The following is a 26,511-nucleotide window of genomic DNA, read 5'->3' on the forward strand; positions in this document are numbered from 1 at the left end:
ACCACTGAAGTGCTTTGTGAAGAGACACCCATCTTCCACGATCAAGGCTCAACACATTTGTCTGTTTTTTGTTTCACCTTTAATATATAGTGGGGAAAAAGAAGCACACGTACCTGAAGGAAAAAGGCTATTGAAAAAAAAACAAAACAAAAACTATTTGGCAATTCACCAGGAACATGTTTGGAAGCACAAGATAATTTTAAATCATTAATAGACTTCAAATAGCTAGCAATTTTATTTTTTTAACACGCTAAAAAAATAAGAAACAGAGGCTGAAAAGGGCAATTTAAGAATATAAGCAAGGAAATAATTATTTTGAAACAGTCCAATTATATACTCAATAGGGAAGCACTGTTTCCAATTTATAGTGAAGCACTTTTTAAACATCTCTGTTGTCAAGCTCTATTATACTACTGTTGAAATTCATTCCCTGCCAAAACTAGGAGATTCAAATCTTTCTGTTTCATGGTTTGAAATCAAGTTTAAAAGCATATTTTTTTATTTTTATTTTTTCCCTAATCCTAGTTCTAATTACACTAATACAGGCCTTCATCTTGTACAGGGACACCAGCATTTCCATTATCAGGGCTTGTTTTGAAAATATTTATTCAAGGAGGATCTAAGAATGAAATATTCATTCAAGCAGGATATAAGAGTATCTCAGCATGAACGAAAACAGATTTTACAAAATCTGGCATCAAAGTTACTTCTGCAGAAAAAGGAGGAGATCAAAACCTAGCTCACACACCCACACTCATACAAACAGACGCTTTTAAAGTCGATGAAAGAGAAAGGGCACTAGGCATGTAAAGGATAATTGACTACAAATTAACACTCAGGGGTATAGAGGAGACAGGAATCTAGATAGGGCCCTCAGTTCACTCCCCATCAAGACTTGTGTCTCAGTAAACTAAGTGGCCATAGGTGGAGTGAACCTCCTCCCACTCAGATTTCAGTGCAGAACTATGACCTACATCTGTTCTGAATTATGGCCTTAACTTATGCTTGAGTTTACCATTACTGGAAGAAAGCCTTCACTGTATCAGGAAACAGCACATTGTTATTATTACATCAGTATCGCCAAAGCAGCACAGCCCTCCGACAGCACACATGTAGTTGCAGCAACGCTTAGGTCAGTATCTATTGTTTATATAAGAAGCTGTTCTCAAATAAAAACATTTTCGGGGGTTGCAGGAATACAGCAGTGCTGGAATAAGAAAACAACCTGCCCCCAAATGCAGCACATCCAGAGTGCGCAGCAGGACTGCAACAAAACTCATCCATAACTTCAGCAAAGAACTTTAGTTTCCATTTTTCTAACCACTGGCAGGCTTTGAAGAGTCAGGCTTGGCTCAAGCACTCATCCTTCTCCTGAACCAGCTGCAACTTATCATACTATAATCCTCATCTTCAATTGCTCAATCCATCCTTTTCAGTGCACATTTCCTTGTGTTAAACTAGTTATTGGCCTGTGGCTTCCCATTCTTTCAGACTCTCTCAAGACTTGCTCTTTTAACATTCATTATGTGCTTTTTCCACACATCAAATATATTGTTTCCATCACTCCTAACATTTTAGAAGTGTTAGATATAGCTTAAGGTGCATGTTATAACTCCAGATATTATACTGTAAGCTGGCCAAGTTTCATTTTCCAATCACCAAACGGGGGATTTGAATGTTAAAAAAAAAAAAAAAAGAAAAAGACTATTCTCCTGTGGTGAGAAATTTCACGCCAAGACGTGATAGAGGATGCATAAACTTCTACAGTTAAGCTAATGCAACTCTGAAAGCAACTTTTTTTTTTCCTGATGGACACACTGAAACAGCTTCGGTGCGATAGCATATACTGACCTTCTTCAACTCCCCATCATTGATTTCTGTAAACCACAGTGGTACATCAGATGTATACTAGATGCCTACATTACGAATATATGTTATATAGTTATGCAAGAATGAATATAGCAAAATGAAAGTTGAACTTAGATTTATAAAGAAATAGAAAGAACTCAGAATTTCCATTCAGACTCCTGTCTTATTTCATCTTTTTTTGTAAAAAAAAAAAGTGATTCTCCATTTGTTTTCAGTACTCGTACTGTATTGAGAAATTATTGTTTGAAAACACAATGTGGGTTTCACAAACTAAACATCTATTTATTTCAGTATAATATTCAGTAAACTGTTTAGCGTAACAGGTGTGCATGCATGTACGAGTGCACACCTACATCCAGAAAATGCCTTCGACTCCAGACTTTAAACAGAAAAACTGATATTCTACTATTGTGTAAAGCACATATATTATTCACATTTCGCTTGTGGGGAAGTGAACAGAAATTAAAATCTCTCCGGCAATATCAGTGAGAGCACCCATCGCACCAACCCATATAGCCAGAGGCCAAGGCATTGCATCTGCATCACTGCAGAATCTGTAGCCCTATATGAAGTCCTCAGGCAGAAGCTCAGTTGCAGCATCACTCATGCCATAGTAAAGACACCAAGGAAGGGAACTTCATTCTGCATTTCTTCCCTATATTTAATGAAGAAATCAAAATGGACTTTCAGTTTCATTTATCATCAGGCTATAAATGGCTACATTTGCAATTACAGATATAACTCAACTTTATAAGCATTTCTTTCCTAAAAAATTGAATTTCCAACTTTAAAAAATTGCTGCTGTATTTTCAAGTTATCTGCTACAATATAGGCAGTATATAAAGCAATAGCATCATGAGATTTAAGTGGTACATAGACCACATCTCATGCCTTCATATAGCAGTACCTTCCACTTATTTGCACATCCATTGCTCTTGGGCAGAAAACAACACATTTTTGTCTTTTTTCATGTCAAAGAAGTTGGTTTTCTTCTGTCAGGTACTTTGACCATCTTTTAAAACATACCCCATCAGTAGAATTCTGTCTTCTCTCCGAGATAATATTGTGCCCCGAAGACTCTCCACTAAGAACTGCACCATTTGCTACCTGTCAGATGTCTGAAGGCACTCACTCAAGCAGCCTGCAACTGGAGAGGATTATAGCTCACAAATGCTGCCAGTATCAGCGAGACAGCAAGTAGCAGACAGTTCATTTTACAAAAACTTAATGGACTGTATGGCCCTGGCTGCTTAATACAAGCACTGTCAAGGCATCTAAGCAAAAAGTCTCAGCTGTCACTGCTGACAAGCTGAGCAGAATTATTTGTCACACTAGAATAGATAAGAGACCAGTAGTGTGGTGTATGGTGAGATTCCCATACATCTCCATACTGCAGTCTCAGACAGCAGGCATATGGTTTCCTCCAATGCACTGGCAATATAATATAATCTTACCACGAGGCAGTATGGTTAAATGTTATTCTTTGGTCTTCATATTAACTACATTATCCTCCTCTAGGCTCAGTTTTACATGCTGTAATTAAGACATGATTTCCCCTTCATTTTTTCCTGCAAAAGACAGCATACAAATCCCTGAATAATCTCCAGGTCATTAGCTACTGTAATCCATGTCATCAATATGTCAAATTATACCAGCTGAAAAACTAACCTGACGCATCTGTTCTATCATACAAAAGCTTTCACCTACATATTTCTTCTAACCCCATCAAAAAGGTTATCGTTTATTATCTTTCAACACGTGTACGCTAATTAAAAGAAAAAAGACTTCCAAAAAGCTAATTCTTTCTTTGATGCTTGCATACCAGAGCTCTCACTACCCTGGGTTCTGAACGTATACAGTCTACTTCATTAGGATATGCACCATCCTTCTACACAGTAATATAGCCTTACATTTTGACTACTCCTCATAATAAAACAGAAATGAATGCTTCCCATTTATTGATATTTACCCTGCAAAACCATACTGACATTAATACCGAACAAGTGTAACCAGAAATGTGCATATTCTCCTATAACTTGTCAATTACCTAAAACTCAGAAGTTCTTCAAGAATTATATAATGAGCTATGAAAAACTGCTTTGGATAGAAGAGAAAGGGTTATATCTGATGCACAGGTGTTGATCTAGTCCTAAGAGCCACTATGCAAACTGAAATAAATTCATTTAATTTATAACTCTCCTACTATATTGCACTACCATAGCCTTCAAAACATCATTTTCTGTTCCATCAGCCTGCTGCACCTCATCCCATCTAATATGCGACTATTTTGGACAAATGTATTTTAACTGAATGATTCATGGCAATAAAGCACAGTATAGATCAGGTCCTTGATACGGGCCTGCAGATGTTAACATAATACAGGCAGCAGCATCACTACCCAGCAGGGACTAATTCACATCCAGAAAAATCGGGTTTTTCAATGCCCTGCCAGACAAACTTCGGTGGTCTGAGTTCTGTGCTTCTGATCACAGCCTTTACCTGCCTAGTGTACTTAGAAAATAGATTTTTACCAGTAATAAAATTTCTCTAACACCTTCGAAAAACAGAGGCCTAACCTGAACTAAGGAAAGGACCCCAGATTTTTGTAATACTGACCAAAATTTAAAGCTTTAGTAAGAAAGAGGAATGCTTTGCAACAGGCTACAGGTTTATAAGTGTCTGGGATTATCAGTCAATTCCTTTTCTTATCTGGAGGACAACCAAGTACCTAAAAATGTTACTCGCTTGGAATATTTCGTTTTAATCTTTTTTAACCCACTGGGTATGTACATGAAAATAAGGAATTTATGCACACCTGAATTTAATAAAGGTAAGTTACTAAGTTTGAGAATATAGTTTTGTGGTACCACTTAAAAATTAAATGTTTTTCAAAACACTAAGGAATGTATTTAAAGCAGCTCTCTAACCATTCTCAGGAGCAACGCATAAACAACTGGCACTTGCTGTCACATGCAGATCTGCCAACCGAAAGCCGATGCAAATTGCAGAAGAACCATTCAACAGATTGAATTGGAAGAGTTTTGCAAAACAAACACCACAGCGCAGGTTTGAAGCGTCAAGCCTACCTCTCCTTTAGTCAACACAAAACCCATATTTGCCTTCAGGCAGATTTCTGAGGCAAAGCTTTTAGAAAAGAATCTGAAGAAGGAATGAGGTAACGGCAAGAAAGGGAAGTAATAACAGAGACTAAGTCAAGTTATACAGGGCTGTCAGACAAGGATGCGTAGAAAAGAGCTGTGTAAGTGACAGAAAATAAGCAGACAGAGGGAAGGCTCCCTATGTTGTACAAATGGCAGCTGTGTGGGCTTGCTGCTGCCGCCTTTGACATCGAGGGCCCTCCTCTGAACTGCTGGGTGGCACAAAGCCATACCTCTTCATATACCTCACTTCTCACACCTCACATATACTCACATATACTTCTCACACCTCACATATACTTCTCATACCTCCAGCTTCAGAAATGCTGTGAGGTTATCACTGGACGTAACCCAACAAGCACTTCGGCAACGTATTTCCTGGGAAAACCAAATGGAAACTACATCCAAATTGCAATTCTTTTTAACACTGCTTTTCACAGAAGAACATACACCTCTTGAAATGTTCTCTCTCACAAAAGCAATAAAAGCTGCAGTTCTTGAAGTGCTAGCAAGGAATTAAACCCAAGTGAAGAATTCAACTTCAGTCATCGTTATCTAGCCTATTTGACATTTGTTAAGATTGTGTGTGTGACTGTTCCGCTTAAAATTATGAACAGGAAACCTCAGCACATCTTATATCTCAAAGATTTCCACTTCTCAACAGCCAGTGGATACTTCTATTCCTACATTATTTCCTGCTCACTGTAGGCAAGTAACAAAGTTATCAGCCTGTCTACAGCAGTGAATCTACATGTCACAGAGATGAGGCCTGAAGAAAGAATTACTGTGTATTGCTCTTTTACGCATATATATATATATCTGTAAAAACAGGATGGAAATCTTCTGTAAAAGAACACTCACATGCCTCATCACTGGAGCTAGAATCACAGAATCACTTAGGTTGGAAAAGAACTCTCAGATCACCTGGTCCAACCTTTAACCTAACACCAAAACTAGCTGAGAGTCATTCTCCAGTGCTGAAATTAATTTATGAATAGACTTGTATGTAGTTTAAACCCCTACTAACTCCTCAAATACAGCAGCACACGTGCATGGACCCTGCACAGGTCATGTTGCCTCCAAGCTGAGCCATCACAAGGCCCCAGCTCTGACACAATGCACCACCACAAGCAGCTTCCTCCTCAGTGAAGGACTGCCAGAGGTGCACTGGCCTCCAGAAGACAAGCTCTACTGCCGATGACCATGGAACAGCTGTACTGGTAATGGGGTAAACCCTAATGCTATAGGGATACTGTGCTAAAATCATGGTCTCACAAAATTAGTATCGTGACTTTGCAGAATCAAGGCTCCAGAACAGAAATAGATTAAGTAAATAATGAATAAAAAAATTGAACAAATATGAGAAATGGGAGCATACAATAAAGGCAGCTGCTTAATAATTCACACCTTTGAAAGTGCTTAAAAAGTGGGCAGCTGACCTCCTTAATGAGTGCTCAAAGGATTCAAAAATACCAACATGTGCAGCATTAAATTTAATCAGCACACCCTTCAGGAAAAGCTCTGTCCCTATACAGACAGCAAATAACGCTTTGGAACACAGGCAGACAACGAGGCCTGAGAAGGACAACCACAAAAAAAAAAAAGGCAAGTATTTCACAAGGAAAGTGTGTCTTCATACGTCTAGATTTGGAAGACCTGTGCTTAAGTTTTACTGACAAGTAAGTGAACTCCTCCCTTCCAATTTGGCCAATCAGTTAACAATGCGGTATCATGCTTCCTAAGATAGCATTAACGCAATCTAACAGACCAAGAAACAAGAAGATTGCAACATCCTAATTACACAGAAGTACATAACATCAAATGGGCAAAGATAATCACATAACTCAATAGAAGATTAGGAAAGTTAAATCTCTAACAATTTAATCAAAGCCAAAGTAATTAAATAAGTGTAAAGTTACAATTACAAGACATTAATTCAACTTCTAAATGTTAACACAAACTTAAATTTGTCTTCTACAAACATAAAAGACCAGAAAGCATGCTTTATCAGTAAATAACCTCCATCGAGAATCAATGCACATTTATGAACTTTCTGGTTTATTCAATTTTCCCTCTTCCCTAAAAGCTTTGAAGTGAGGATTTTGAGGCATCTATCCAGAACCACTTCGTAAGCTTGCACTGCAAGATTTCAAGAACTATGTATGTTGGCACAAATGAAGTGCGACATACTGACTGCATCATAAAACTTGTAAGACTGACATTCACAGTTGTAGCAATTCACCCAGATAGCATTGTAATATATCTTCACTTCACTGTGAAAAGAAACAAGGCCTAAACATTAAAACTTGCTGCAAGCCGGTGGAATAGATCCACAATTCTGTTTATGCAGCGAAAGGAAAGCATTTAACCTTACCAGCCTTCATCCCAAGTCAAAGTGGTTTGCTGGTTCCACAAATGAGAAAGGCTCTTTTGACCATGAGATAATATAAAATTTCGGCAGGTTCATTTACACAGCTGCATTATCTCATCCTAAAGATCCCTGTCACTGACTGCTCAGCCTGACATACACAAAAGAGAAGCTAACCCACAAGTCCTCCAGAGCAAGTTTTCCTCACTGCTTACCTGGCAGCTGGTGAAGACTGGAAGACTGTCACCAGGAAAGACGCAAAAAGAATAGATCATCTGAAATCATTCTTCTCCCCTACATCCTGTATCTTAAAAATTCAAAATTATTACAGCTTCAGGAGATAAGAGAAAGGAGACAGAATGGCTTTCCCGGAAAATTAGAAAGCAGTGACTGAAGCAGGTAATTTCTTCTACTTCTCAACATCCTAGCTATTTCTGAGCTTTAATCAGCCATCTCCTCCCTGTGCGATGAACGGCAAACCCCAGCAAGAAGTTTCTAATGCTGGCTCCTTGTGGGACCCAACTGATATATTTTAGCCCGTTTCTTTTTAATAAATGCAATGATTTTAATCAAATTTGTTCAGAGGACAGAAGATTAGTTAAAGAAGAGAAGTAAATGAAACATTAAATTAAGGTATCATTGGGAATTAAAAATGTAATTTTATGTTATTATCAGTGGTATATTATGAATAAAGAATATGCAATATGCAATTAGTATGCAGCACAATATGAACAGCGTTTGAGAAAAATGAATTTGATATGTACGACAGAAAGGTCATGAATTCTTAAAGCCAATTCAATTTGCTTTGCTCTGTTCAATTTTCTCATGGGCATCTGTTTAAATATTTCCAGGTATGGGAGAAAGTGACTACTAAGTTCTGACATACTTTAAGGTAACTGTGGTTCATGACAAGCAACCTAGTAAAACTCCTGTACAAATTAAGGCACTGCTCCTCCAAGCTTGTTCTCATTTGAGAGAGAGCTTCATCCCACATGGAGTTACACAGAAAGTAACGGGACAGAGCAGCTGTTCATGTGAGTATGTCAAACATTAAAACTATGCCACCAATTAAAGTAAAAAAGATTCTTGAAACTTAATTACGAACTCCCAGTCTAAAATTAAAATGTATTATTCAGAAACGCCAAACAGCACATAGAATTATGATGTCCTAAGCCCCTCCCTCAAAATATCCCTAAGGAGAATAGTGAGGAAGACAGAAAGTAATCTCCAGTATGAGCAGCAATACCTTTCACCTGTAAGGTATCATCAAGGGAAATAGCACAGGTACCCAGAAAATAAGACAAATTGCATACTAAAGGCTGCCCTTTTGATTTCCCTTTTGATTTCAAAGCATTTGCATTTATACTCTTTTGTGATTATATTTACGTTTTACAAAGAAATAAAGAAACTGTCTTTTTGACTGAATTCAAAACAGTTTTGGTGTTAACACTAATATCACTGAAGAATTTAATTATACTCAGAGCACTGAAAAAATGTTTCAAAAACTGTTTCTTAGCCCACTAAGCTACATTCACACATATCTGAAACTCTTCATAAAAGAAATGGCAGGTATAAACATTTCTGGTATTGTCACTTTACTCCACTCACATGCAACAATGCATAAAACAGAAGAAATGTAGATGTGTACACAGGAATGGGCACATTCATACTTTGTGGGAGTAGCCTGTGGGAGCTTGTTTCCAGATTTTTCAACCTTTCCTTTCCTATTTTATTCATTTTGCTCTTCCTCAGAATACTACAATCTTTTGAATTGGAACTCAGATTAAAACTGTATGAAGTAGTCTTTTTTTTTTAAATGCTAAATATACATGGAAAGACAGTCCACTAGTTTTGCGAACGTCAGTTGTAATTATGACAATCAATACTATGTAAATGTTAAATTTTAAGTTTTTTTTTTTTTTTTGTTACAAAAGATAAATAAGCCAATGTTACTTTAGAACATCCATGAAACCAGCAATTATTTCATCACTTTCCTGAAGCCTAATTGCATAGTTTCACAATTATCTGCTTATTCCAACCTATATAATCTACTGACATCTCCTTTTAATAGCTGGTGTTTTGTGCTTCTTCAAAAACTAAATGCACATTTTTGACAAACAGCATTTATAGAGGGCAACTGTGATCATCCAGACTGACCTTATACATTGCACAGACCACAGAAATTTAACTCCCCAACTTCTGCATCAAGCCCAAAGGCATCTAGCTGAGCCGTATTACATCTTTTAGAGAGATACAACCTTGATTAAAATACTTAAACAGCAATACTGTGAATCAATTCAGTGCTTTCAATTTCTCTACAGCTGTGACCCTCAGATTCACAAATTTAGTGAAGTAATTTCTCCCCTACATTCACTACAGAGGTCACATTTCCAACTTGCTTCCTAAGGTTTAAGCATTTAATAAAACCTCTCAAATTCAAAAGACAATTCCTACTTCCAATTAGTTCTTTGACCTGATATTAGACCCAAGTTTTCCCTTTATGCAAAAAGGAAACGCAGTCAGAAGCTTAGAGATATCAACCAAGTTCCACAGCACAAGACAGTTTATCCACAAATATCTAGAGCAAAAGGAGAAAATGTTGACCACTGACTACAAGAAATATATAGAGAACTCTCTCCGAAGTGTTCTTGCAGCCTAGAGATCAATAGTTCTGTGTTTAAGCTTGTCAACTTATGAAGCTACATCTTATACACTGACCTTCTCGACACAGATACCAAAAATGCAATTTCAAGAGTTCTGTTTCACGAGGGACAGTTTTGTAATTCACTTATTTCAGGGGTCAGCCCTATTACACAGTTAAACACATTAAATACTAGTGAAACGAATTTAAAATTCTAAGTGCAACATTTCTTTGCCTTTATTTTTGAGATACAAAATCACTTACATGTTGTGAAATTAAACTACTGAGATCACACTTATGCCACACAGCTGCACAGCTGAAAAACAAAAGCTATTATACTTAAAGATCTGTCAGTGCTTGGCAACAGTGACCAAGGTGACATTGGCCTCACACTTACATAGTTAGAATTATTTACATGGTTCTGTTCCTTAACTTTCAAGTACAGTAGCTTTGACGATTATCTGTTTCATGGCTCTCATGGAGAAGACCACCCTACCTTCTCTCTCCTTTTGGATGTTTACTGAGCCATAAACTATTTAAGCATCCTCAGACATACTGCCACATTCCTCCATCCGTTCTAGTCCTGCTCATGGTAACAGATCTAACAATCATGAGAACAAAGAAGGATATAAAAATATTAGAAAGTATCCAAAGAGGGGAACCAAAAAATGATGAAAGGACCGTAGGGTATGGCTCATGAGGAGCAGCTCAAGATAACTTTGTTCAGCTTCTAGAAGAGTAGACTGAGTGACGGCCCCATTGCTGGCCACAACTTCCTCATGAGGAGGAGTAGAAAGAGAAGCTCTTGTCTCCCTGGTGAGAGGAGGGAATGCCTTAAAGCTGCATCAGGGAAGGGCCAGTTGGATATCAAGAAAAAGGTCTTCACTGAGAGGGTGGTCAAGCACTGGAACAAGCTCCCCAGGAAAGCGATCACATCCCCTTATTTTGCTGCTGTTAGCCTGATGTCTTCTATCAAAATCAAGGTCTCTTCTTTTTTCATTATATTACAGGCATAAACATGTTTATGTAGAATATCTCTACCTCACAGCTCAATTATTTCAATGTATTCTTGGTTTGTTTATATCTTGATCCTACTCAGAAGTTTATTGTTAAAAAGAAGGCAAGTGGGCATTAAAGAGGTATTTTATTAAGGAAATTAGATGGCTCTGAAAGCTTCAGAAGTCAATTTTTAGTCATAATGCTTTAATTTTTCAAATCATTTAACTACAGCTTGCCTTTACCCTACTCCTCGCATCGTTGCTGTGATTACTTTAGATGATCAAGAAAAAAAAAGCAGCATGGCAAAACTGCAAGTAAAAGGTCACAAAATATTTTCAGTGATTGAGTTTTGCCTTTGAAATTCATATCTACATATGATTTGGTAACCTAAGAGCAAACATGAAATCAGCAGATTAAGGGTATTCTCCTAGTTGAGGCCCATTTAACAAGCAACACATATCTTATAAGATACTGACTCACTGCTTGCCTTTTTCATTCTTCTCATGCAGAAGACTATAAAAAAAGCAGTGTGTTTAACTGATTAGACAAAGATAACTGCTTACTCAGACTAAATAGAGTTTAAAACTTTTGCTTAATCCAGCTCTTAGGACTCAAGGTCTGACAGATAAAAACCAGTGAACATATTACTGTTTGAGAATAAACTCAAACACAGAAGATATTTACTTTTAACTAATGAAAATAATACTAATTGGTATTGCCTTCACAGTAGAGGTGTGCTGCTGGAATGCAGACAGGCAGAGATTATTCAAAACAGAAAACAGGCAGTGATTTTGAAATGTTAATTAGAAACACAAGGGATATGAAAGAGTAGCGGAGCAAAATGAATGTGCTGATTGTGAGAAAAAAAGGGAAGCCTTTTAGAACAAAGCATCCAGGATAGCACTTCCCATAAAAACAGAAACATGTAATAGGCAGAATAAAGAGTGTGCACCTACATACAGAAAACCCAGTAATTTCGCCACACACTGACCATCAAGCCATCTTTCTACAACAGAGCACCTATAGACTCATCAGGTTTACTAAGGGCCAACTGCATCTCCCACAGATATCAGTAATAGTTTTCTTAATAGACTGATGGACACGGAAAGGGATACCAGAACAAAAAAGAAAAAAACGCTTCATTTAGATAAGTTGCACAACTCCCATTAAACTGGAAGAATTGTAAATTAACATTCACAGCAGTGATAACAAATAAAATAAGGACAATGCAGATGTCCAACACAACAATGTTGTCTCTAAATTGGAGAGACGTGGATTTGATGGATGGGCCACTCCGTGGATGAGGAATTGGCTGGATGGTTACACTCAAAGAGTTGTGGTCAATGGCTTGATGTCCAGGTAAAGATCAACAATGAGTGGCACTCCTCAGAGGTCAGTATGACCCAAACCAGTCTATGGTTCTGTGATTAATTTGTTCGCTACCTAGATTTTGGGGAAAGATTCAAGACATTTGAAATTTAAAATGCAGGAGATAAGCAATAATTTGCCTCTACTGTTTGCTTCTATTGAATTTCAAAGCCACATGAATTTTGACACAATTTCACTTTTTCTGCTAACATTTCCCATGCACTTTGTTTTGATGCCTTCTTTAAAGCTTCTCTCACACCATATAAAAATGAAAAACTCAGAAATCAATAGTAAGTGAACCTGATTCTAATGTAGATTACTATGAGTTGTAGTATCAATTTAATCCCACTGAGATTAATGAAATACAGCAGAAGTGAAAGGCATCAGAAACTTCTGCTTGTATCCTCATGTGGAGCTCCCTGCAAAAGGGAAGGTGGCTGAAGGGTAGAACTGAACATTTTCTATTGTGATACAGTATAGACAGCTCTGAAAGAAAAAACTTGTTATGTAAAGAAACCACTTCAGTGTTGTACTCCCAAAACAGGAAGAAAAAAGGCAGCTAAGCATAGGAGTAGTTTATTTTCCTACAAAACGTGAATTTGGAAGCTCGTATGTAGACATAGAAAGGTTGTCAATTTAAAAGTTTTAGATCGCTTTAGATAGTGTCAAAAATACTAGAGCCATTATCACAACCCCACTGCACATGCAGCTATATCACTTGGTTGGTTTTTTGGCTTTTTTTTTTCTTCTCTAAACTGATCTCTCTGAAACAGGGCCAAGTTGGTTTCAGTTTGTCTCCCACCCCTTACACACATTTGAAGGTTGAGAAGGAAAGATTGCACAGTTTTAGACTGCTTGAACTGCAGGATTGGAGCACATACAAACACAAAATGGTTGACTGGAAATGACACCAAAATTAACACGCATACTTATTTAACAAAGAGAACCTACTTAGGGGTCTGACTTTACTTGGATCAGTAAAACCAGAAGTAAACTCATTAGGAGAGCATCCATGCTGTAAATTAGAAAAGACTTAAGCTTGTATCATAGTAAATTCCCCACTGTTGCAGGATGCAAAAGATTATTCCATTTAAATTCATATTTATTTGTTGCAACACAACTTGCTAATGCAATATAATACCAACGAAAGGGCTCATTCTGAAAAAATATTTATAATTAAACACTTGCTGGGTTTTATCAATACTATTTTTTTTAAGACATTAGAATCACCAATTTGTTACTTTATCAAATAATACAGTTTAAGACCAGAACCTAAGGATTACATGCAGTTATTGCGAATCAAATTATTCATTTACAATTCAAACTATGATAAGCTCTCTTCGTATATAATTTCATCTATTATAATTAATGGATCATAGAAGACTAGTTACTAAACACATTAATGACATTTTAATGCAGTCATGAAAATTATATTGTCATAGGAGTCTTACATACAAAACTAATGGACTATAAAGCTTCGTTGTTTCAGTAGGTAATACTGGATTTAGATCATTTATTTTCTAAGATAATCATTCCAGGCTGACCTCCACATAAAATGATTTTTGTTTTTATACATGAAAAATATATGCATACATATATACACAATAGACTATCTCTGCTCCAATGAGGACAGCAATATACCAGAAGTCTAAGAGATACAAGAAAACATCCCTTAATACAACCTGTTTTCTTCTCAAACTAAAGTATCTTCAAGAAATCCATTTTCTAAAGGAATTCTACAGTTCGATCAGTTCAGTGCATTACATTTGCATGAAACTTATTCTTGCAAGTTAAATCTCTCACAATTCTTGAATATGTAGGAAACCAACAACTTGGCATGGTCCACTAGTTCCAAAGGTTCACAAGGATCCAGTTGTGTTTTCCACTGAAAGTCACCAAAACCAAATCACTACTTTTTGGAAAACATCTATTTCTTCAAATTCAAGCATGCCTTTCACCATGAGTCCTGAATTAAGCTCCTCCTCAAAAGAGAAAAGGAAGGTTGCTACATTTCAATTTAAGTTTCAGAAGTGGAAACAGAACAACTGGGACTCTGCAGTAACATTACTGCTGATCCTATATGGGAAGAGATTTACAAATTCTAAAATAAAGACTGCAGTAAAACAAATACCACATAGATTAACAGATGTTCGAGACTAAAAAAAAAAGGAAAACATTTGAAACATCCAAGAATTCCTGTTCCCTCGCATTCATCTTCAAACACCAAATGACCAGTGTCGTGACTCCATCATACACACATGTACATTCACTGCGGGCAATAGCTTAAAAAAAACACAAGTGACTTCAGTGGCTTTTAGTGAACCTTAACCCGGCATAAAATTAAGAGCAAGAGTACGATACTATTTGACTGCTGTTTCAGCTCAGTGATCATTTTGTGTTTAGCATGTCAATCTAACAAACAGAGAGCCCAGAAGAGGCTTGCAGGACCTGCTTCCCACAGCAGGTAGAAAGGAACGGTTTCCATTCCACAGAGCGTACAGCATAAACCGATCGACATCACAGGACACTGTGAATGATGTATCGAGGATGAATGGGATGAACGTACGCTAAGTAACTTCAGGGTGTTTTATGATGTTGCCTATATTCTAGGTTAATATGAGATTTTTATACTAGCACGTTACTGCATCTGAGGCTACTGGAGCTACTGCAGCTTCTTTACCAGATTGCAGTATATTTCTTCACATTTCCTGTCTACTTTGAAATTTAAGCAAGCCCAGGGGAATACAGCCATTCGGTATTTGTGTTGATAGCTTAGCTGCTTTGCTGTCATGTCTCTCAAGAGAACTTGTTAGGTGTAATACCTCTAAGAAAAGGTTTAAGTAACAGTTTGTTCCAAGTCCTGAGAAAAGTAAAAATAATTTTAATTATGTCCTCATTTCAATACCAGACCATCTTCTTTACTATGACAACCAACTACATTCTGCATCGCAACAGATCTTGAAAAAAAAAAAAAAAAGACATCTCAGGCTCCTTAAGCTGGGAAGACAGTTTTATTTATTTAGCACTTGGTATCTGAAATGCCTAACATAAAGGAACTATAAAAAATATTTGAACAGGTTCTTCTTATTGAAAAAGGGAACAGAAAAATCTGAAGCATAGCTTGAAGACAAGTCATAAGAACGTTTGCATTTGTCAAGCTTCTCCTGATCCTTAGGTGTAGAAAAAACATGAATGAAAAACATCGGAGGGGGAGGAAGGTAGCATGCTTCTCACAAACTAATATTGCTGTTGAAAAGCTATAAAACTCATCTTTTATTGAAAAAATATTATTATAAAAATTACAGAACTACCAAACTATTTAAAACTAAAATGCCAAGGGCCACATCCCCTATTTTCTGCTGCCTCTACTTGGCACACTAGTTCTGCCCCCACCCTTTCCTATATTTCTACTAGTTGTGTCTCAACATGGACGTACTAGACAGACTTGTTATATTTATGTTGAGGGGAAAGGAACTAACAGATAAATGAAGAACTGAACATAGAAACAAAAAAGCAGAGAAGAGAATGGATTAAATAAGCTTTCGGAAGCCCTGAAAGGAAATGGAAGGTACTTACTACTTACACTGTAAAGAAAGCAAGAGTACATGTACTTATTTTTGGCACAGTACTTTGTAAATGGGGGAGTGGGGCAAAGTGTCATCTTATGTTTTAAATGAAAAGTTCAAGAGTGATGCATCAAAAAAATTGTCTTCCAGATGAGGTAAATCAAGCGCACAAAATTATACTTCTGAAATCTAGCCTATCATTTTCTGAAAGATTCATCTTACAAGTGATGACTAAAACAGCGATAGTACCATCTAGGATAAAGGATCCTATTTATCTGAACATCATACTTTACGAGCTGCATCTTAGATGTTATTTTTATAATAAATGTCACTCAGTCAACTCAAAGCAAATTCATAAGGTCTACAACAAATTCAGTGACTTCCAAGGTAGAGGGTTTTAAGAGGACAGCAAGCACAGCTGATTTCAATAAAAGGCACAGATGGACTTGGAGGAGCAGAGGTAAAAATAGGAATACTTAACCCTTGAGGAGAAGTTTCCAAAAACACTGCACCTGCCTACCCTCAAAAGTCCCTCAAGCCTGTCTCTAAACAACGCATTGAAACCTGTGTCTTTTAAGTTCAACTTTCTGCAAGGGAGGGGAGCTGGAGGGTTGGGTTTTGTGTTTGTTTAAAAAATAGAGTCATCATTTCTTGGTTATGGATTTAATTTTTGTAAAAATAAAATCATTGCAAAATATTTCTCATTGGAAATGCACTCTTTTCAATAATGCATTGAGGTATCTTAAAGCAATTGAAGTGTTCATACTACAACTGTGAAATATTTTGCTTTGAGTAGTGCTGTATGTATACACAAACTGAATCTCCACCAGACAGATTCAGGACACTGCTGAAATCCATCAGAGCTTTGTCAATGACCACACCAAGATGAGGATTGTTTATTTATATAGATATAAGCCTATTATTTCTAACAAAGAAAAAAGAATCCATAGAACTGACAATACATTATATAAAGAAGCCTTAACTAAAGAGCTTTAACTGCAGTTTGATTTACTGGTCACTGGTCAGTACTGCCAATCACTTAATGTCATTCCAACCTCACATTTTTGCTTGATCCTTCTTCCATTAAAACAAATGTCAAAACTCTCCCATTAAGTTCATCTCCTTCACATGCTTTAAGGTAAAGGAAACACTTTTGAAGTCGGAGGTGCCATATCTAGAACAATATAGTCTTAAAGAATAACTTATGGTCATGTAGATGTATAAACTTGCATATCGCCTTTGTATGATTCCTGAAGGTTAACGTGAGGTTTCCCCCATTCAGATAATCATACAAAAATGTACAGGGCAAATTTTCTGGTGGGATGATAGTTTAATTTTAAGTTAACAAGCAACATATTCTGAACTGGATTCGAAGGTGAATGCCTGTCCACCCTGGGAGCACTTTATCCATTCTTTCCCATGAGAACACCGGAACTGAAGTTCAAGTATTCAATGAAAACATGTTAAAGTGTTCAATGGAAACAGTCCCCATCTTTGCCTAGGACTGTTATTCAGCCCTGGAAAAGCACAAAGCAAACATTAAGTGACAGAGCTAAAAAGAATACCAGTATCACTCTGAAATATAGAGCATTTGGGGGGAAAAAAGTCTTTCTTCTCTCCCCTAACCGCTATTTCATTTTTAACCTGTGGGGATACAGGAAGTAGCAAAAAATGAAGGACTTTTTTTTCCAATTTATTTTCTTCTTTGAGATGTCAGATTGCTCTCACACCTCTTTCCTGAACTATAGCAGGGTCAAAAGCACCTATTTAGGCTTCCATAATTTAATGTTTTTCACATTAATATAAAAATAATATAATCATAGAATTATTTAGGTTGGAAAAGGCCTTTAAGATCATCAAATCCAACCATGATCACGTACCTTGGCAGTTTTGAAAAACTGTTTTGCACACTACTCTAGACATTTATCAACTACTAAATCATGATTATGTTACACTGCTTAAACGAAAGGCTTGTTGCAGCGTAACACAAAAGGGGGCACGTAACCTCCTAATAAGACCATGAAAGTACTGACTGAGAATGTCAGAGCTGGGGTTAAATTTAATGTTTACTTAGTTGTACTTCTGATTTTTTTGTTGGGCAGTCCCAAGGTCTTTGCCATAGCAGAATAAGAGCCTAATGAACACTTTAGGTTTGTGTCACAAAAGGAACTGCAACAACAAAAACAAGATAAAACACTGTGGATTTTTGTGAAAGCAAAGCTTTGAGAATATTTTGGGAATATCCACCTCAGAAGAAAAAATGTTCAGAATTATCATCCTTCAAATTTACAGTACACAGCTATTGTTTTATTACAGAATCACAGAAGGGGTGAAGCTAGAAGGGAACCCTGGAGGTCATCTGGTCCAATCCCGGCTCAAGCAGGGACACCCAGGGCAGGTGTCCCAGGACCGGGTCCAGGTGGTTTTTGAAGATCTCCAAGGAGGAGACACCACAGCCTCTCTGGGTTCTGTTCCAGTGCTCAGTCCCCCACACAGCATAGATGTGTTTCTTTATGTTTAGACATAACCTCCTGCATTCCAGTTTGTGCCCACTACCTCTTGCCCTGGCACCAGGCACCACTGCAAAGAGCCTGGCTCCATCCTCTTCACACCCTCCCTTCAGGTGGTTACAGACACGGGTAAGAACCCCCGAGCCTCCTCTTCCCTAGACTGCACAGTCCCAGCTCTATCAGCCTCTCCTCACAGGAGAGGTGCTCCAGTCTCTTGACCACCTTGGTGGCCCTGAATTGGACTCTTTCCAGTATGGCTGTCCCTCTTGTACTGGGGGGCCCAGAACTGGGCACCGTGCTCCAGGTACAGCCTCACCAAACCGAGCAGCGGGGAAGGATCACCTCCTGACCTGCTGAGATACTTTGCCTAGCACAGTCAAGAGTGCCACCAGTCTTCCTAACAGCAAAGGCACATTGCTGATTCACATTACTGGTTTGGATGCAAAAGCTCACCATCACCCGCAGTGAAAGATTCTTCTTGTGTTGGCACAAAAGTTTTCTAGTACTCTTCAATCCTCACGAGAAGACACATATTTTGTGCAGTTTCTTTAAGACAGAGTACATAAAATTAAAAAGTAGCATGGAATGTTATGATAAATACTTCCATTTCCAGTTTGCTACAAGCAAATTCACTAGAAGTATGAGTCTTTTAGGAGTTTTAAAAAATAAATATACTGTTCTAGAAAAACTGTACTTTGCTTTACAGATTTGTTCATGGAAATACTATAGAACTATAAAAGTCATACACTATTGAACAGTCAGAAAAGATTAATTCAACCCTCTGCAGAATTAATATGCAATATTGAAGGATTACACTTGATCCTCTGATCACGTTATGATACCCTATGGAGAGATTCAACTTTAACACAGCAGCATATCCCTGTTGATGAAAACACCGTTCAAATTGCATCATTTTAGTATATATACAGTGTAGTAGGTTGTCACAAACTACCTTCTGCAAGTTTTTTTTTTTTTTTAAAACAAATGTTAAAATCTGAATTACTTCTGAATGTTAAAAATCAAGAACATTAATCCAAATTACTTCCCAAAACTGTGGAAAGATAGAAATAAGAAAATGCCCCTAACACTCTGTGTGAGAATAGAGACTTCCTTTATAGGAAGACATCGTGTAAAATCTTGGCTCCACTGAACACCTGTTGGAATCAGCATAACCTGTTTCTATAGCTACAGAAAAGTCACAGGAGTTCTGTTCAGCCACCATTAATCATAGCTAGAATTTCCAAAAGTGCCTAAGGACTTCTCTATCAAATAGAACCATTATTATTAACTCAAATGCAATTCATTGATTTTCTTAGCATAATACAGGTCTATTTGCAAGCATACGCACATTGGAACCAATTCTGAATGAAGTTTGAAACCATTTTGTTCTAGTAAATGCAAAATAAGCCCCAGCAGCAATTATCATTATTTGTTGCTTAAACAAATACGATGATTTCATGGGGAAAAAAATTAAAATGCATTAGGTCCTGCTAACACTTTCGAGCATTGAAACTATTCCCAAGATGTTCTTGCTAAAATAATGACTCGAGGAAATTAGTCAAAGATGCTTCCCTCTACTCCCGAATACATACTATGCATAGATGATCATCCTACATGCATTTCAAGTCACTCTTTTGACTAAAGACTCGTACTAACCTGTAGGTGCTGAAAATGAGCTTCCTCCCCACCTTTGCTCTGCTGGTTAAACAGCAATTAAACTATTTTACCATTAAGCTACTTCATGGTATTTTCCTGTACAGTTTTGGGGGTTTTCTGATAGTTAATCTTTGACCATCATTAACACATTACAACTAGAGGAAACAGAGTAATCAATTAAGTGATTAGCTTTGCCCTATCCAGCCCCCTAAAATTACATGGTTCAGGCTTCACCATTGTATAACAAGAAAAATGAGTAAGACTCATTTTACCACATTATTCTTGTTTGAATAGTAAATGACCTACAACCAACTCATTCAGCCTTGGTCATGAAGAACTACAAATTATTAGCATTATCTTGGGGGCTGCTTCTGCTCACATGTCCTTTCTGCTATGAATTCTCCTACACCACTTGAAGCAATGCTATTTATAAGCTATCTACACAAAACTGTTCAGAGGAAAACAGATTACAATTTATTTTTTTTTAAACAGCTAAAAGACAGCAGCAGCACAAAGGGTTAGAAGCACCAAGAAGTCAACAGCACTCAGCCTCGGATATAAAGAGGTGAGGAACCATTTCTTTATTCAATGAGTGATCTCACTGAAGTCAGCGGAGTAACAGCGCAAGTGAGAAGAGGTGCTGGAAACTGGCCTATTTTAAGAACCTGAGGATCCTTTCTCATTAAAATGGATCTTCTAAGACTGAAATAGTAAGAAACTCATGAATACTAACTCCTCCAAATCTCATCTTTTCCCACTTGACCAGGTTATCCTCCTTTATTTCTCCCCCACTTCAATTACTTTTTCTTCTTTTATATAAAAGACATCTTATGCCATGAAGTCATGCATTTGGGGATTGGGAAGGGTCTACAGTTCATCTCACTGAACTATGAGACCCATGTGTCCCCATGACACAGAAATATACCATCTTCTTATTAATTTCAGTAGGAAGAAGACATTTTTTGTATGAAAAGGTTTGCAAGAATATTCTTGGTTCAGATGCCAAACAAATCACTGCTGTCATCATGAACAGCAGAATCTAGTTACTGGACCAAAAAAAAAAAACAGTTGAACTGAACTTGTAATAGTTTCAACCTTTTAATTTGCAGTGCAAGAACAGAAACTGATTCAGAGACACAGATCTCAGTTCAATACCTTCTTGCCTCGCTCCTGACTGAAAATAAGTTTCCTGGAGGTTTGACTTTCCCTAGGCTTACTCCCTACTTGCAAGTTTGCAGTGAACTAAATAAGCAGCTGTGGTGTTCATGGGCTTCTTTATCATCATCATATTCGTTATTTGATGAAGATCTTAGACAATCTCCCACTAAAGTTATATTCTAACTTGTGGTAATTTTGCTGCTCAGTACATTTCATCAGTTGCTTGTAGGGACATCCAGCAGTTGAGAGAAATCTTATGATTCAGGCCATTCCAGAAGGAATTCTCTATACATGCAATCAGCTGGAGTGCAGAGATCTACATATGCATAACTACACATCAGAATATGCCCAGCTTAATAGAAGAGGCTGAGACAAGTCAATGTCAGCAACATTATGAAGCTAAGTATCATTATTGCATGCAGAGATTTGCTGATGGTTAAGTCTGAGCTTCTGCAAATCTGCCTAATCATATTTAGCCAATACCTCGGTACTGTTTCGAGGCAGACTGGAAGTGTTCTAGATTTCTCTCAGCAGCATTGCTTTACTCATAAGTGCATGCTCATACAGATTTGAGATGCTACAGGCTTACATTTAGATTTACCTCAAAACAATTTCCTGTATTGTTGAAGTCAAATATATGGGGGAAGGAGGCTGGGGGATGTTTAGAGCTGACAATGCTGAGTTATATTTCAGTTTTATCCAAGTTTTCCTTCCCTCTCTTTGTTTACAGTAACAGTAATAATTAATTACACAAACAACAGCCTTGAACTGTCTGTTCTATTCAATGAAATTATGTTATCAGTTTTTACACTGCCAGAACTCATTTTCTGTCTTTGTACTGGATTCAGATCTCAGATTTTACTCTAGCACAAACAGAAGAAAGGAAAAACAAATCAAGGTTGGGCAGCCCGCTGCGGATAATGGGATATTAGAGATTGCCTTACAGAGTCTTGTCAAAAAGTTTGTACTAACACATAAATAGGTAAGAGTCTGTTCAAAGTACGAATTAAGCATGTTCTTCAGTAGTTTTACTTACATTTTGAATTTTAGTTAAAAGAAAAAGCATTCAGAAAAGTTAGTTATTTTAAACTGTTTTAAATTTGTTTCAAAACAAATTCCATATTTTTTATTTTAATTAAGCCAAAAGGTAATATCAGAGCTGTAAAAGAGCTGTGAATGACTGATATCTGTAGTCTTCCATCTGAAGATCAAAACTTTCATGTTAAAATCACACAAGCATCTGACAAACGTGCATACACTAATGCAAAGAAATCATTGCTGTGTTAAAGGCAGAGCTAATGAGGCTACTTTACAATCCCAAATGAATAAGGAATAGAAAAAAATCTGCATAATGGGAAGCTAACTCCATCCACTGATTTAGTTTTCCCTTAAAGAGCCCAGTTCCTTCCTTTATTCCCTAGGAGTTTCCAGAGTACAACAGTGACAGCAGTTTGATGTTCTTCAGGTTTGTTTTTGTTTTTGTTTTTAAGTCTTATTAGCAATTGTGATACACTTCAATAACTTTAAAATATGCCATAAAGAGAAAAATAATGTGCACTGAAATAGAGACTTGCACTGTCTGGCAGATTGCAAAATATGCGTGAATCTCTTCTGAAGAATCCCTTCAGAAATATTCACCCAAAGCATTACATAACAGTTCCTACTATGCAGTGTGAATTTACTTTTTAAAGCTAATAGAAAGTAGCAAACTCTTCCTATTATCATTTGCAGGTTACATTTCTTACACAATTGCACTTTACTACTGAACATCACAGAAAAAAAACGCAAAGACGACCCAAAATTGCTCTTAAGAGTAGCAGCAGGCTTGTCATTAAAAACCTTTAACTCCTATCTGAAAGATCACAGGCAGTCCTATACATGTTAATATGGTTCTTTTTCATGGCAGTTTTAGTAAAACTCTGCATGTATTTTTGAATGTTATCACAAAAAGGAAGTTCAAGCCGAAAATAAGACTTTTTTTTAAAACCAAAAGTGACCAGTAATTTAGGTAGTTCACTGTATCTAAATTATCTCAAGTATTTCTTATAATGAAATTCCAACAGATATCCATTCTTATGCTCACACTTTTGTGTTTAAAGGGTTTATTGATAGTACTCATTAGGTTCACTTTCCCTGCCAGCAAATACACAAAACAGCTTACCTTTCAATATGTTTACAAGCAGCAATATGTACTTTAATAGCTTTATAATGTACATTGAAAGAGTATGAGAATTTTTAAATAAAAATTAAGGAAAAGAACACCATCTACTTGGAAGCATACATTCTTTAGAAAAAAATACAATTGTAGGTATATGTATTTTATATGGATAGTACTGCTGCACGCACATTTTGCCAAGTAATTACCGTAAGTCACAGATATTTCTATGTAAAAGAAACTATGAAATAAAACCATTATGTTAGTAGAATTCTCAAGCGTGGATTGTGTTCTGCAGCTTTAATATACATTCTCCAGGTAATTGGTAAACATTTCTAGCATTTCATCCTTTCTAAGCACTGAAAAGGCAATATTATTTAACTGGTACACAAATGTTATCAAGAGGTCATAAAACCCAGGGAGCTTACCCCAGGTCAACAGAAAGAAGCCCAAAACCGAAGTTATTTCCAATGTCCAGACGAGAAATCTGAAAAAAGAGAATAACAAAGGGTTTGTGACAAAGCTGACACACAGTACTCTGAAAGGAGCAAAATCAATTGTGACATTTTTCATTTATTTGTAAATGCCTCTTTGGCAGTATGCTCACTCAAAACGACAGCTGACTCTTATAGAATAGGGGAGGTGATGGTAAAATAGAGGAATCCTGACAGTTGCTTTAATGAGATTCTGTATTAGGACCACTCGAACACTTTCCTTCTACAAGGAGTATGCCCTTCACTTTCAATCTTCTATCCCCCAATGTGGAATGCATTAACCCTATGAAAAACTCTACTCAGCCTCCTCTAATCAGCATCACAGCTCTTCTTCCTACCTTCTTTGCCATCTCACTAACATTTATGTAGGTAAGCCCTCTTTCAAGTTCTCATTTTACCTACAAATAAGTAGCACAGAGCAAAATTAAACTTCAACTGCAGAGTATTACTTCAAGGAAAGACTGGCAGCAGCGTATGTGTAGTAGAACACAACTCCTGAAGCAGACCTTATCTGATATTAAGAGAGAAGGCAAGCCCCCTGAGCAGCCCTTCCCACCCTAGGAATTACACCACTAGTAGGGTTCAATGCAGGAGCCTCCAACGTTCACATTTCCTCTATTGTGACGTGACAGGAAACTTGCCTTGCAAGTGCTGAGAATGCAGTTATTTCGGGAACAGAAGTGGAGAGAACGTAAATAATTGTAACAACGTGCAGCATTAAACCCAGTGTTTCAGGAAAAGGCCGCACGCTCGAGGACCTAACACAAGCACAGTTACTCTTGACATACCTCCACCCCAAGTTGTTTCCTTCTCAAGCTTTCCACCTTTAACACTTCCCCCAGCTGAAACCTGCTTCGTAGCACTACATGACACGCTACCTTTCAGGGGAACTACACGATGGCACTGAATCTCTCGTGGCAGCCTCATGTTTTGTAAAACAAAAAACAACCCCACTTCTCCTGAAATTGCTACGAAGAACTTAAATCCTCTTTTGCATGACGTACACAAGTTCAAGTAGTAAAACACCATGAAGATTTCCACACTACTACTCAGCCTGCGTTTCATAAAACAATTCCATGTTACCCTCTGTGTGAAACCCAGAAAACTAAATCATGTTCTGGGAGATTACAATGACTTCATCTATTCCACAATCTGCTAGACTATCTGTCAACACAGACTGTACGCAAAGATCCTTCATTTTTGAGAAAAATATAAAAAAGAAATAGTTCATCTTCCGGAGCTACAAAGCATTACCAAGCACTTTGTTTGACAACCATAACACAACCTCTGCAGTAATCCACACTCAAACACTTTCATTTGATGATGCAGGTGCTTCTAAAGAAGTCCAGAGCTTTTGAGTATGGAAGAGACTTCCAAGGAAAATATTTTTTGGCACTGTCAGTTTGAGGACGCAGACTAGAAGCATAACTTTGAAGTATTTGTCATAATTGTTCCCAGTATATAAGATCTTTAAAAAAGCCTCCATTGATAGAAGCAAGGACCCTGATTGACTTTCAACATCAGCTTATATTCTCTCTTAACGAAGATTCACTTTTCACTGAAACATTTTAAAATCAGCATAACAAAGCCCAGCACAACACTAAGTCACCTACTGAGCATATCAATCCCAGTTAACAAAAATAAAGTACACTTCAAAACAAGTTCTGTGGCACTTGGTGATTAATATCAGTCCTCATCAGTTAAAAGACCTTTCATATTTCATTCTTCGAAATATAGTGCTACTCCCAGCAACCTTTCACATTTGGATGGAAAGCAGAAAAGGCCAGATTCTGACCTCTGTTCCAGTGTGGGAGCACCAATGAAAAATAATGAAGTCAACAGGCATTTACTCTAGAAAGGGAAAAAAAAAACTTACTATTTAGCTCCAAGGAAGGCTGCTTCATAATTCAGACAGGTGATCGGGAGGCACAGCAGAGCAATAATGACTAACATCACATACCAGAGGGAGTATAAATTTTAATGATACCACTCATAAAACCCACATTTTAAAGGTTACAAAACAGAAACAAGCTTACAAAGAAAACACATAAGTCATTCAAGGTGTCAGGTTCTTGCTCCTTAGCTATTTTAAGGAATTAACAACCTGCCCATCACTAAAACTAGAATATGCTCTACCTATTTACACAGGACTGAAAAGGAGCGTACATTAGAGTTCAGCAAGCATACTCCACTATAACCTCTACTCTTATCAATAGAAGAGTCATCATCATTTATGCCTTCACCAAAGAGTTCATTAGTAAGACCAAACAAAACCACTTAGCCAAATTCTCTTGCATCTAGACAAGATCAAGAGACTACACAAACAGCATTAAACAGACCGTGTAAATTACACGTGTTTTTCTTACCCAGACATATGAATACACTTCCTATTTGCTCATATGCATTTCATTGTGTTCCCTTCACTTTCTATAACGGAACATTGACAACAACGAGCTAGATCACTTGAATGTTTGGAGTCAGTAAATGTCAAGGGGACATATACAGGAACAGCAAAGTCCATTAAAACATAGGAGAGTTCACTTCATTTCAATCATGGTTTATCAACCTT

The 26,511-nt window shown here is 37.2% G+C and overlaps 1 protein-coding gene across 1 annotated transcript in view; it reads right to left on the bottom strand.

Annotated features, from left to right (window-relative positions):
* The window catches only part of NAALADL2 (N-acetylated alpha-linked acidic dipeptidase like 2), a 416,355-nt gene that overhangs the window by 370,022 nt on the left and 19,822 nt on the right, over window positions 1–26,511 (bottom strand). Inside the window, exon 2 of the mRNA XM_050712534.1 lies at window positions 23,877–23,935. The gene's annotated coding sequence lies outside the window, so the exon portion shown is untranslated. The remainder of the gene's footprint in view (window positions 1–23,876; window positions 23,936–26,511) is intronic.

This window comes from Cygnus atratus, chromosome 9 (assembly GCF_013377495.2).
Source record: "Cygnus atratus isolate AKBS03 ecotype Queensland, Australia chromosome 9, CAtr_DNAZoo_HiC_assembly, whole genome shotgun sequence".
NCBI classification, from domain to species: Eukaryota; Metazoa; Chordata; class Aves; order Anseriformes; family Anatidae; genus Cygnus; species Cygnus atratus.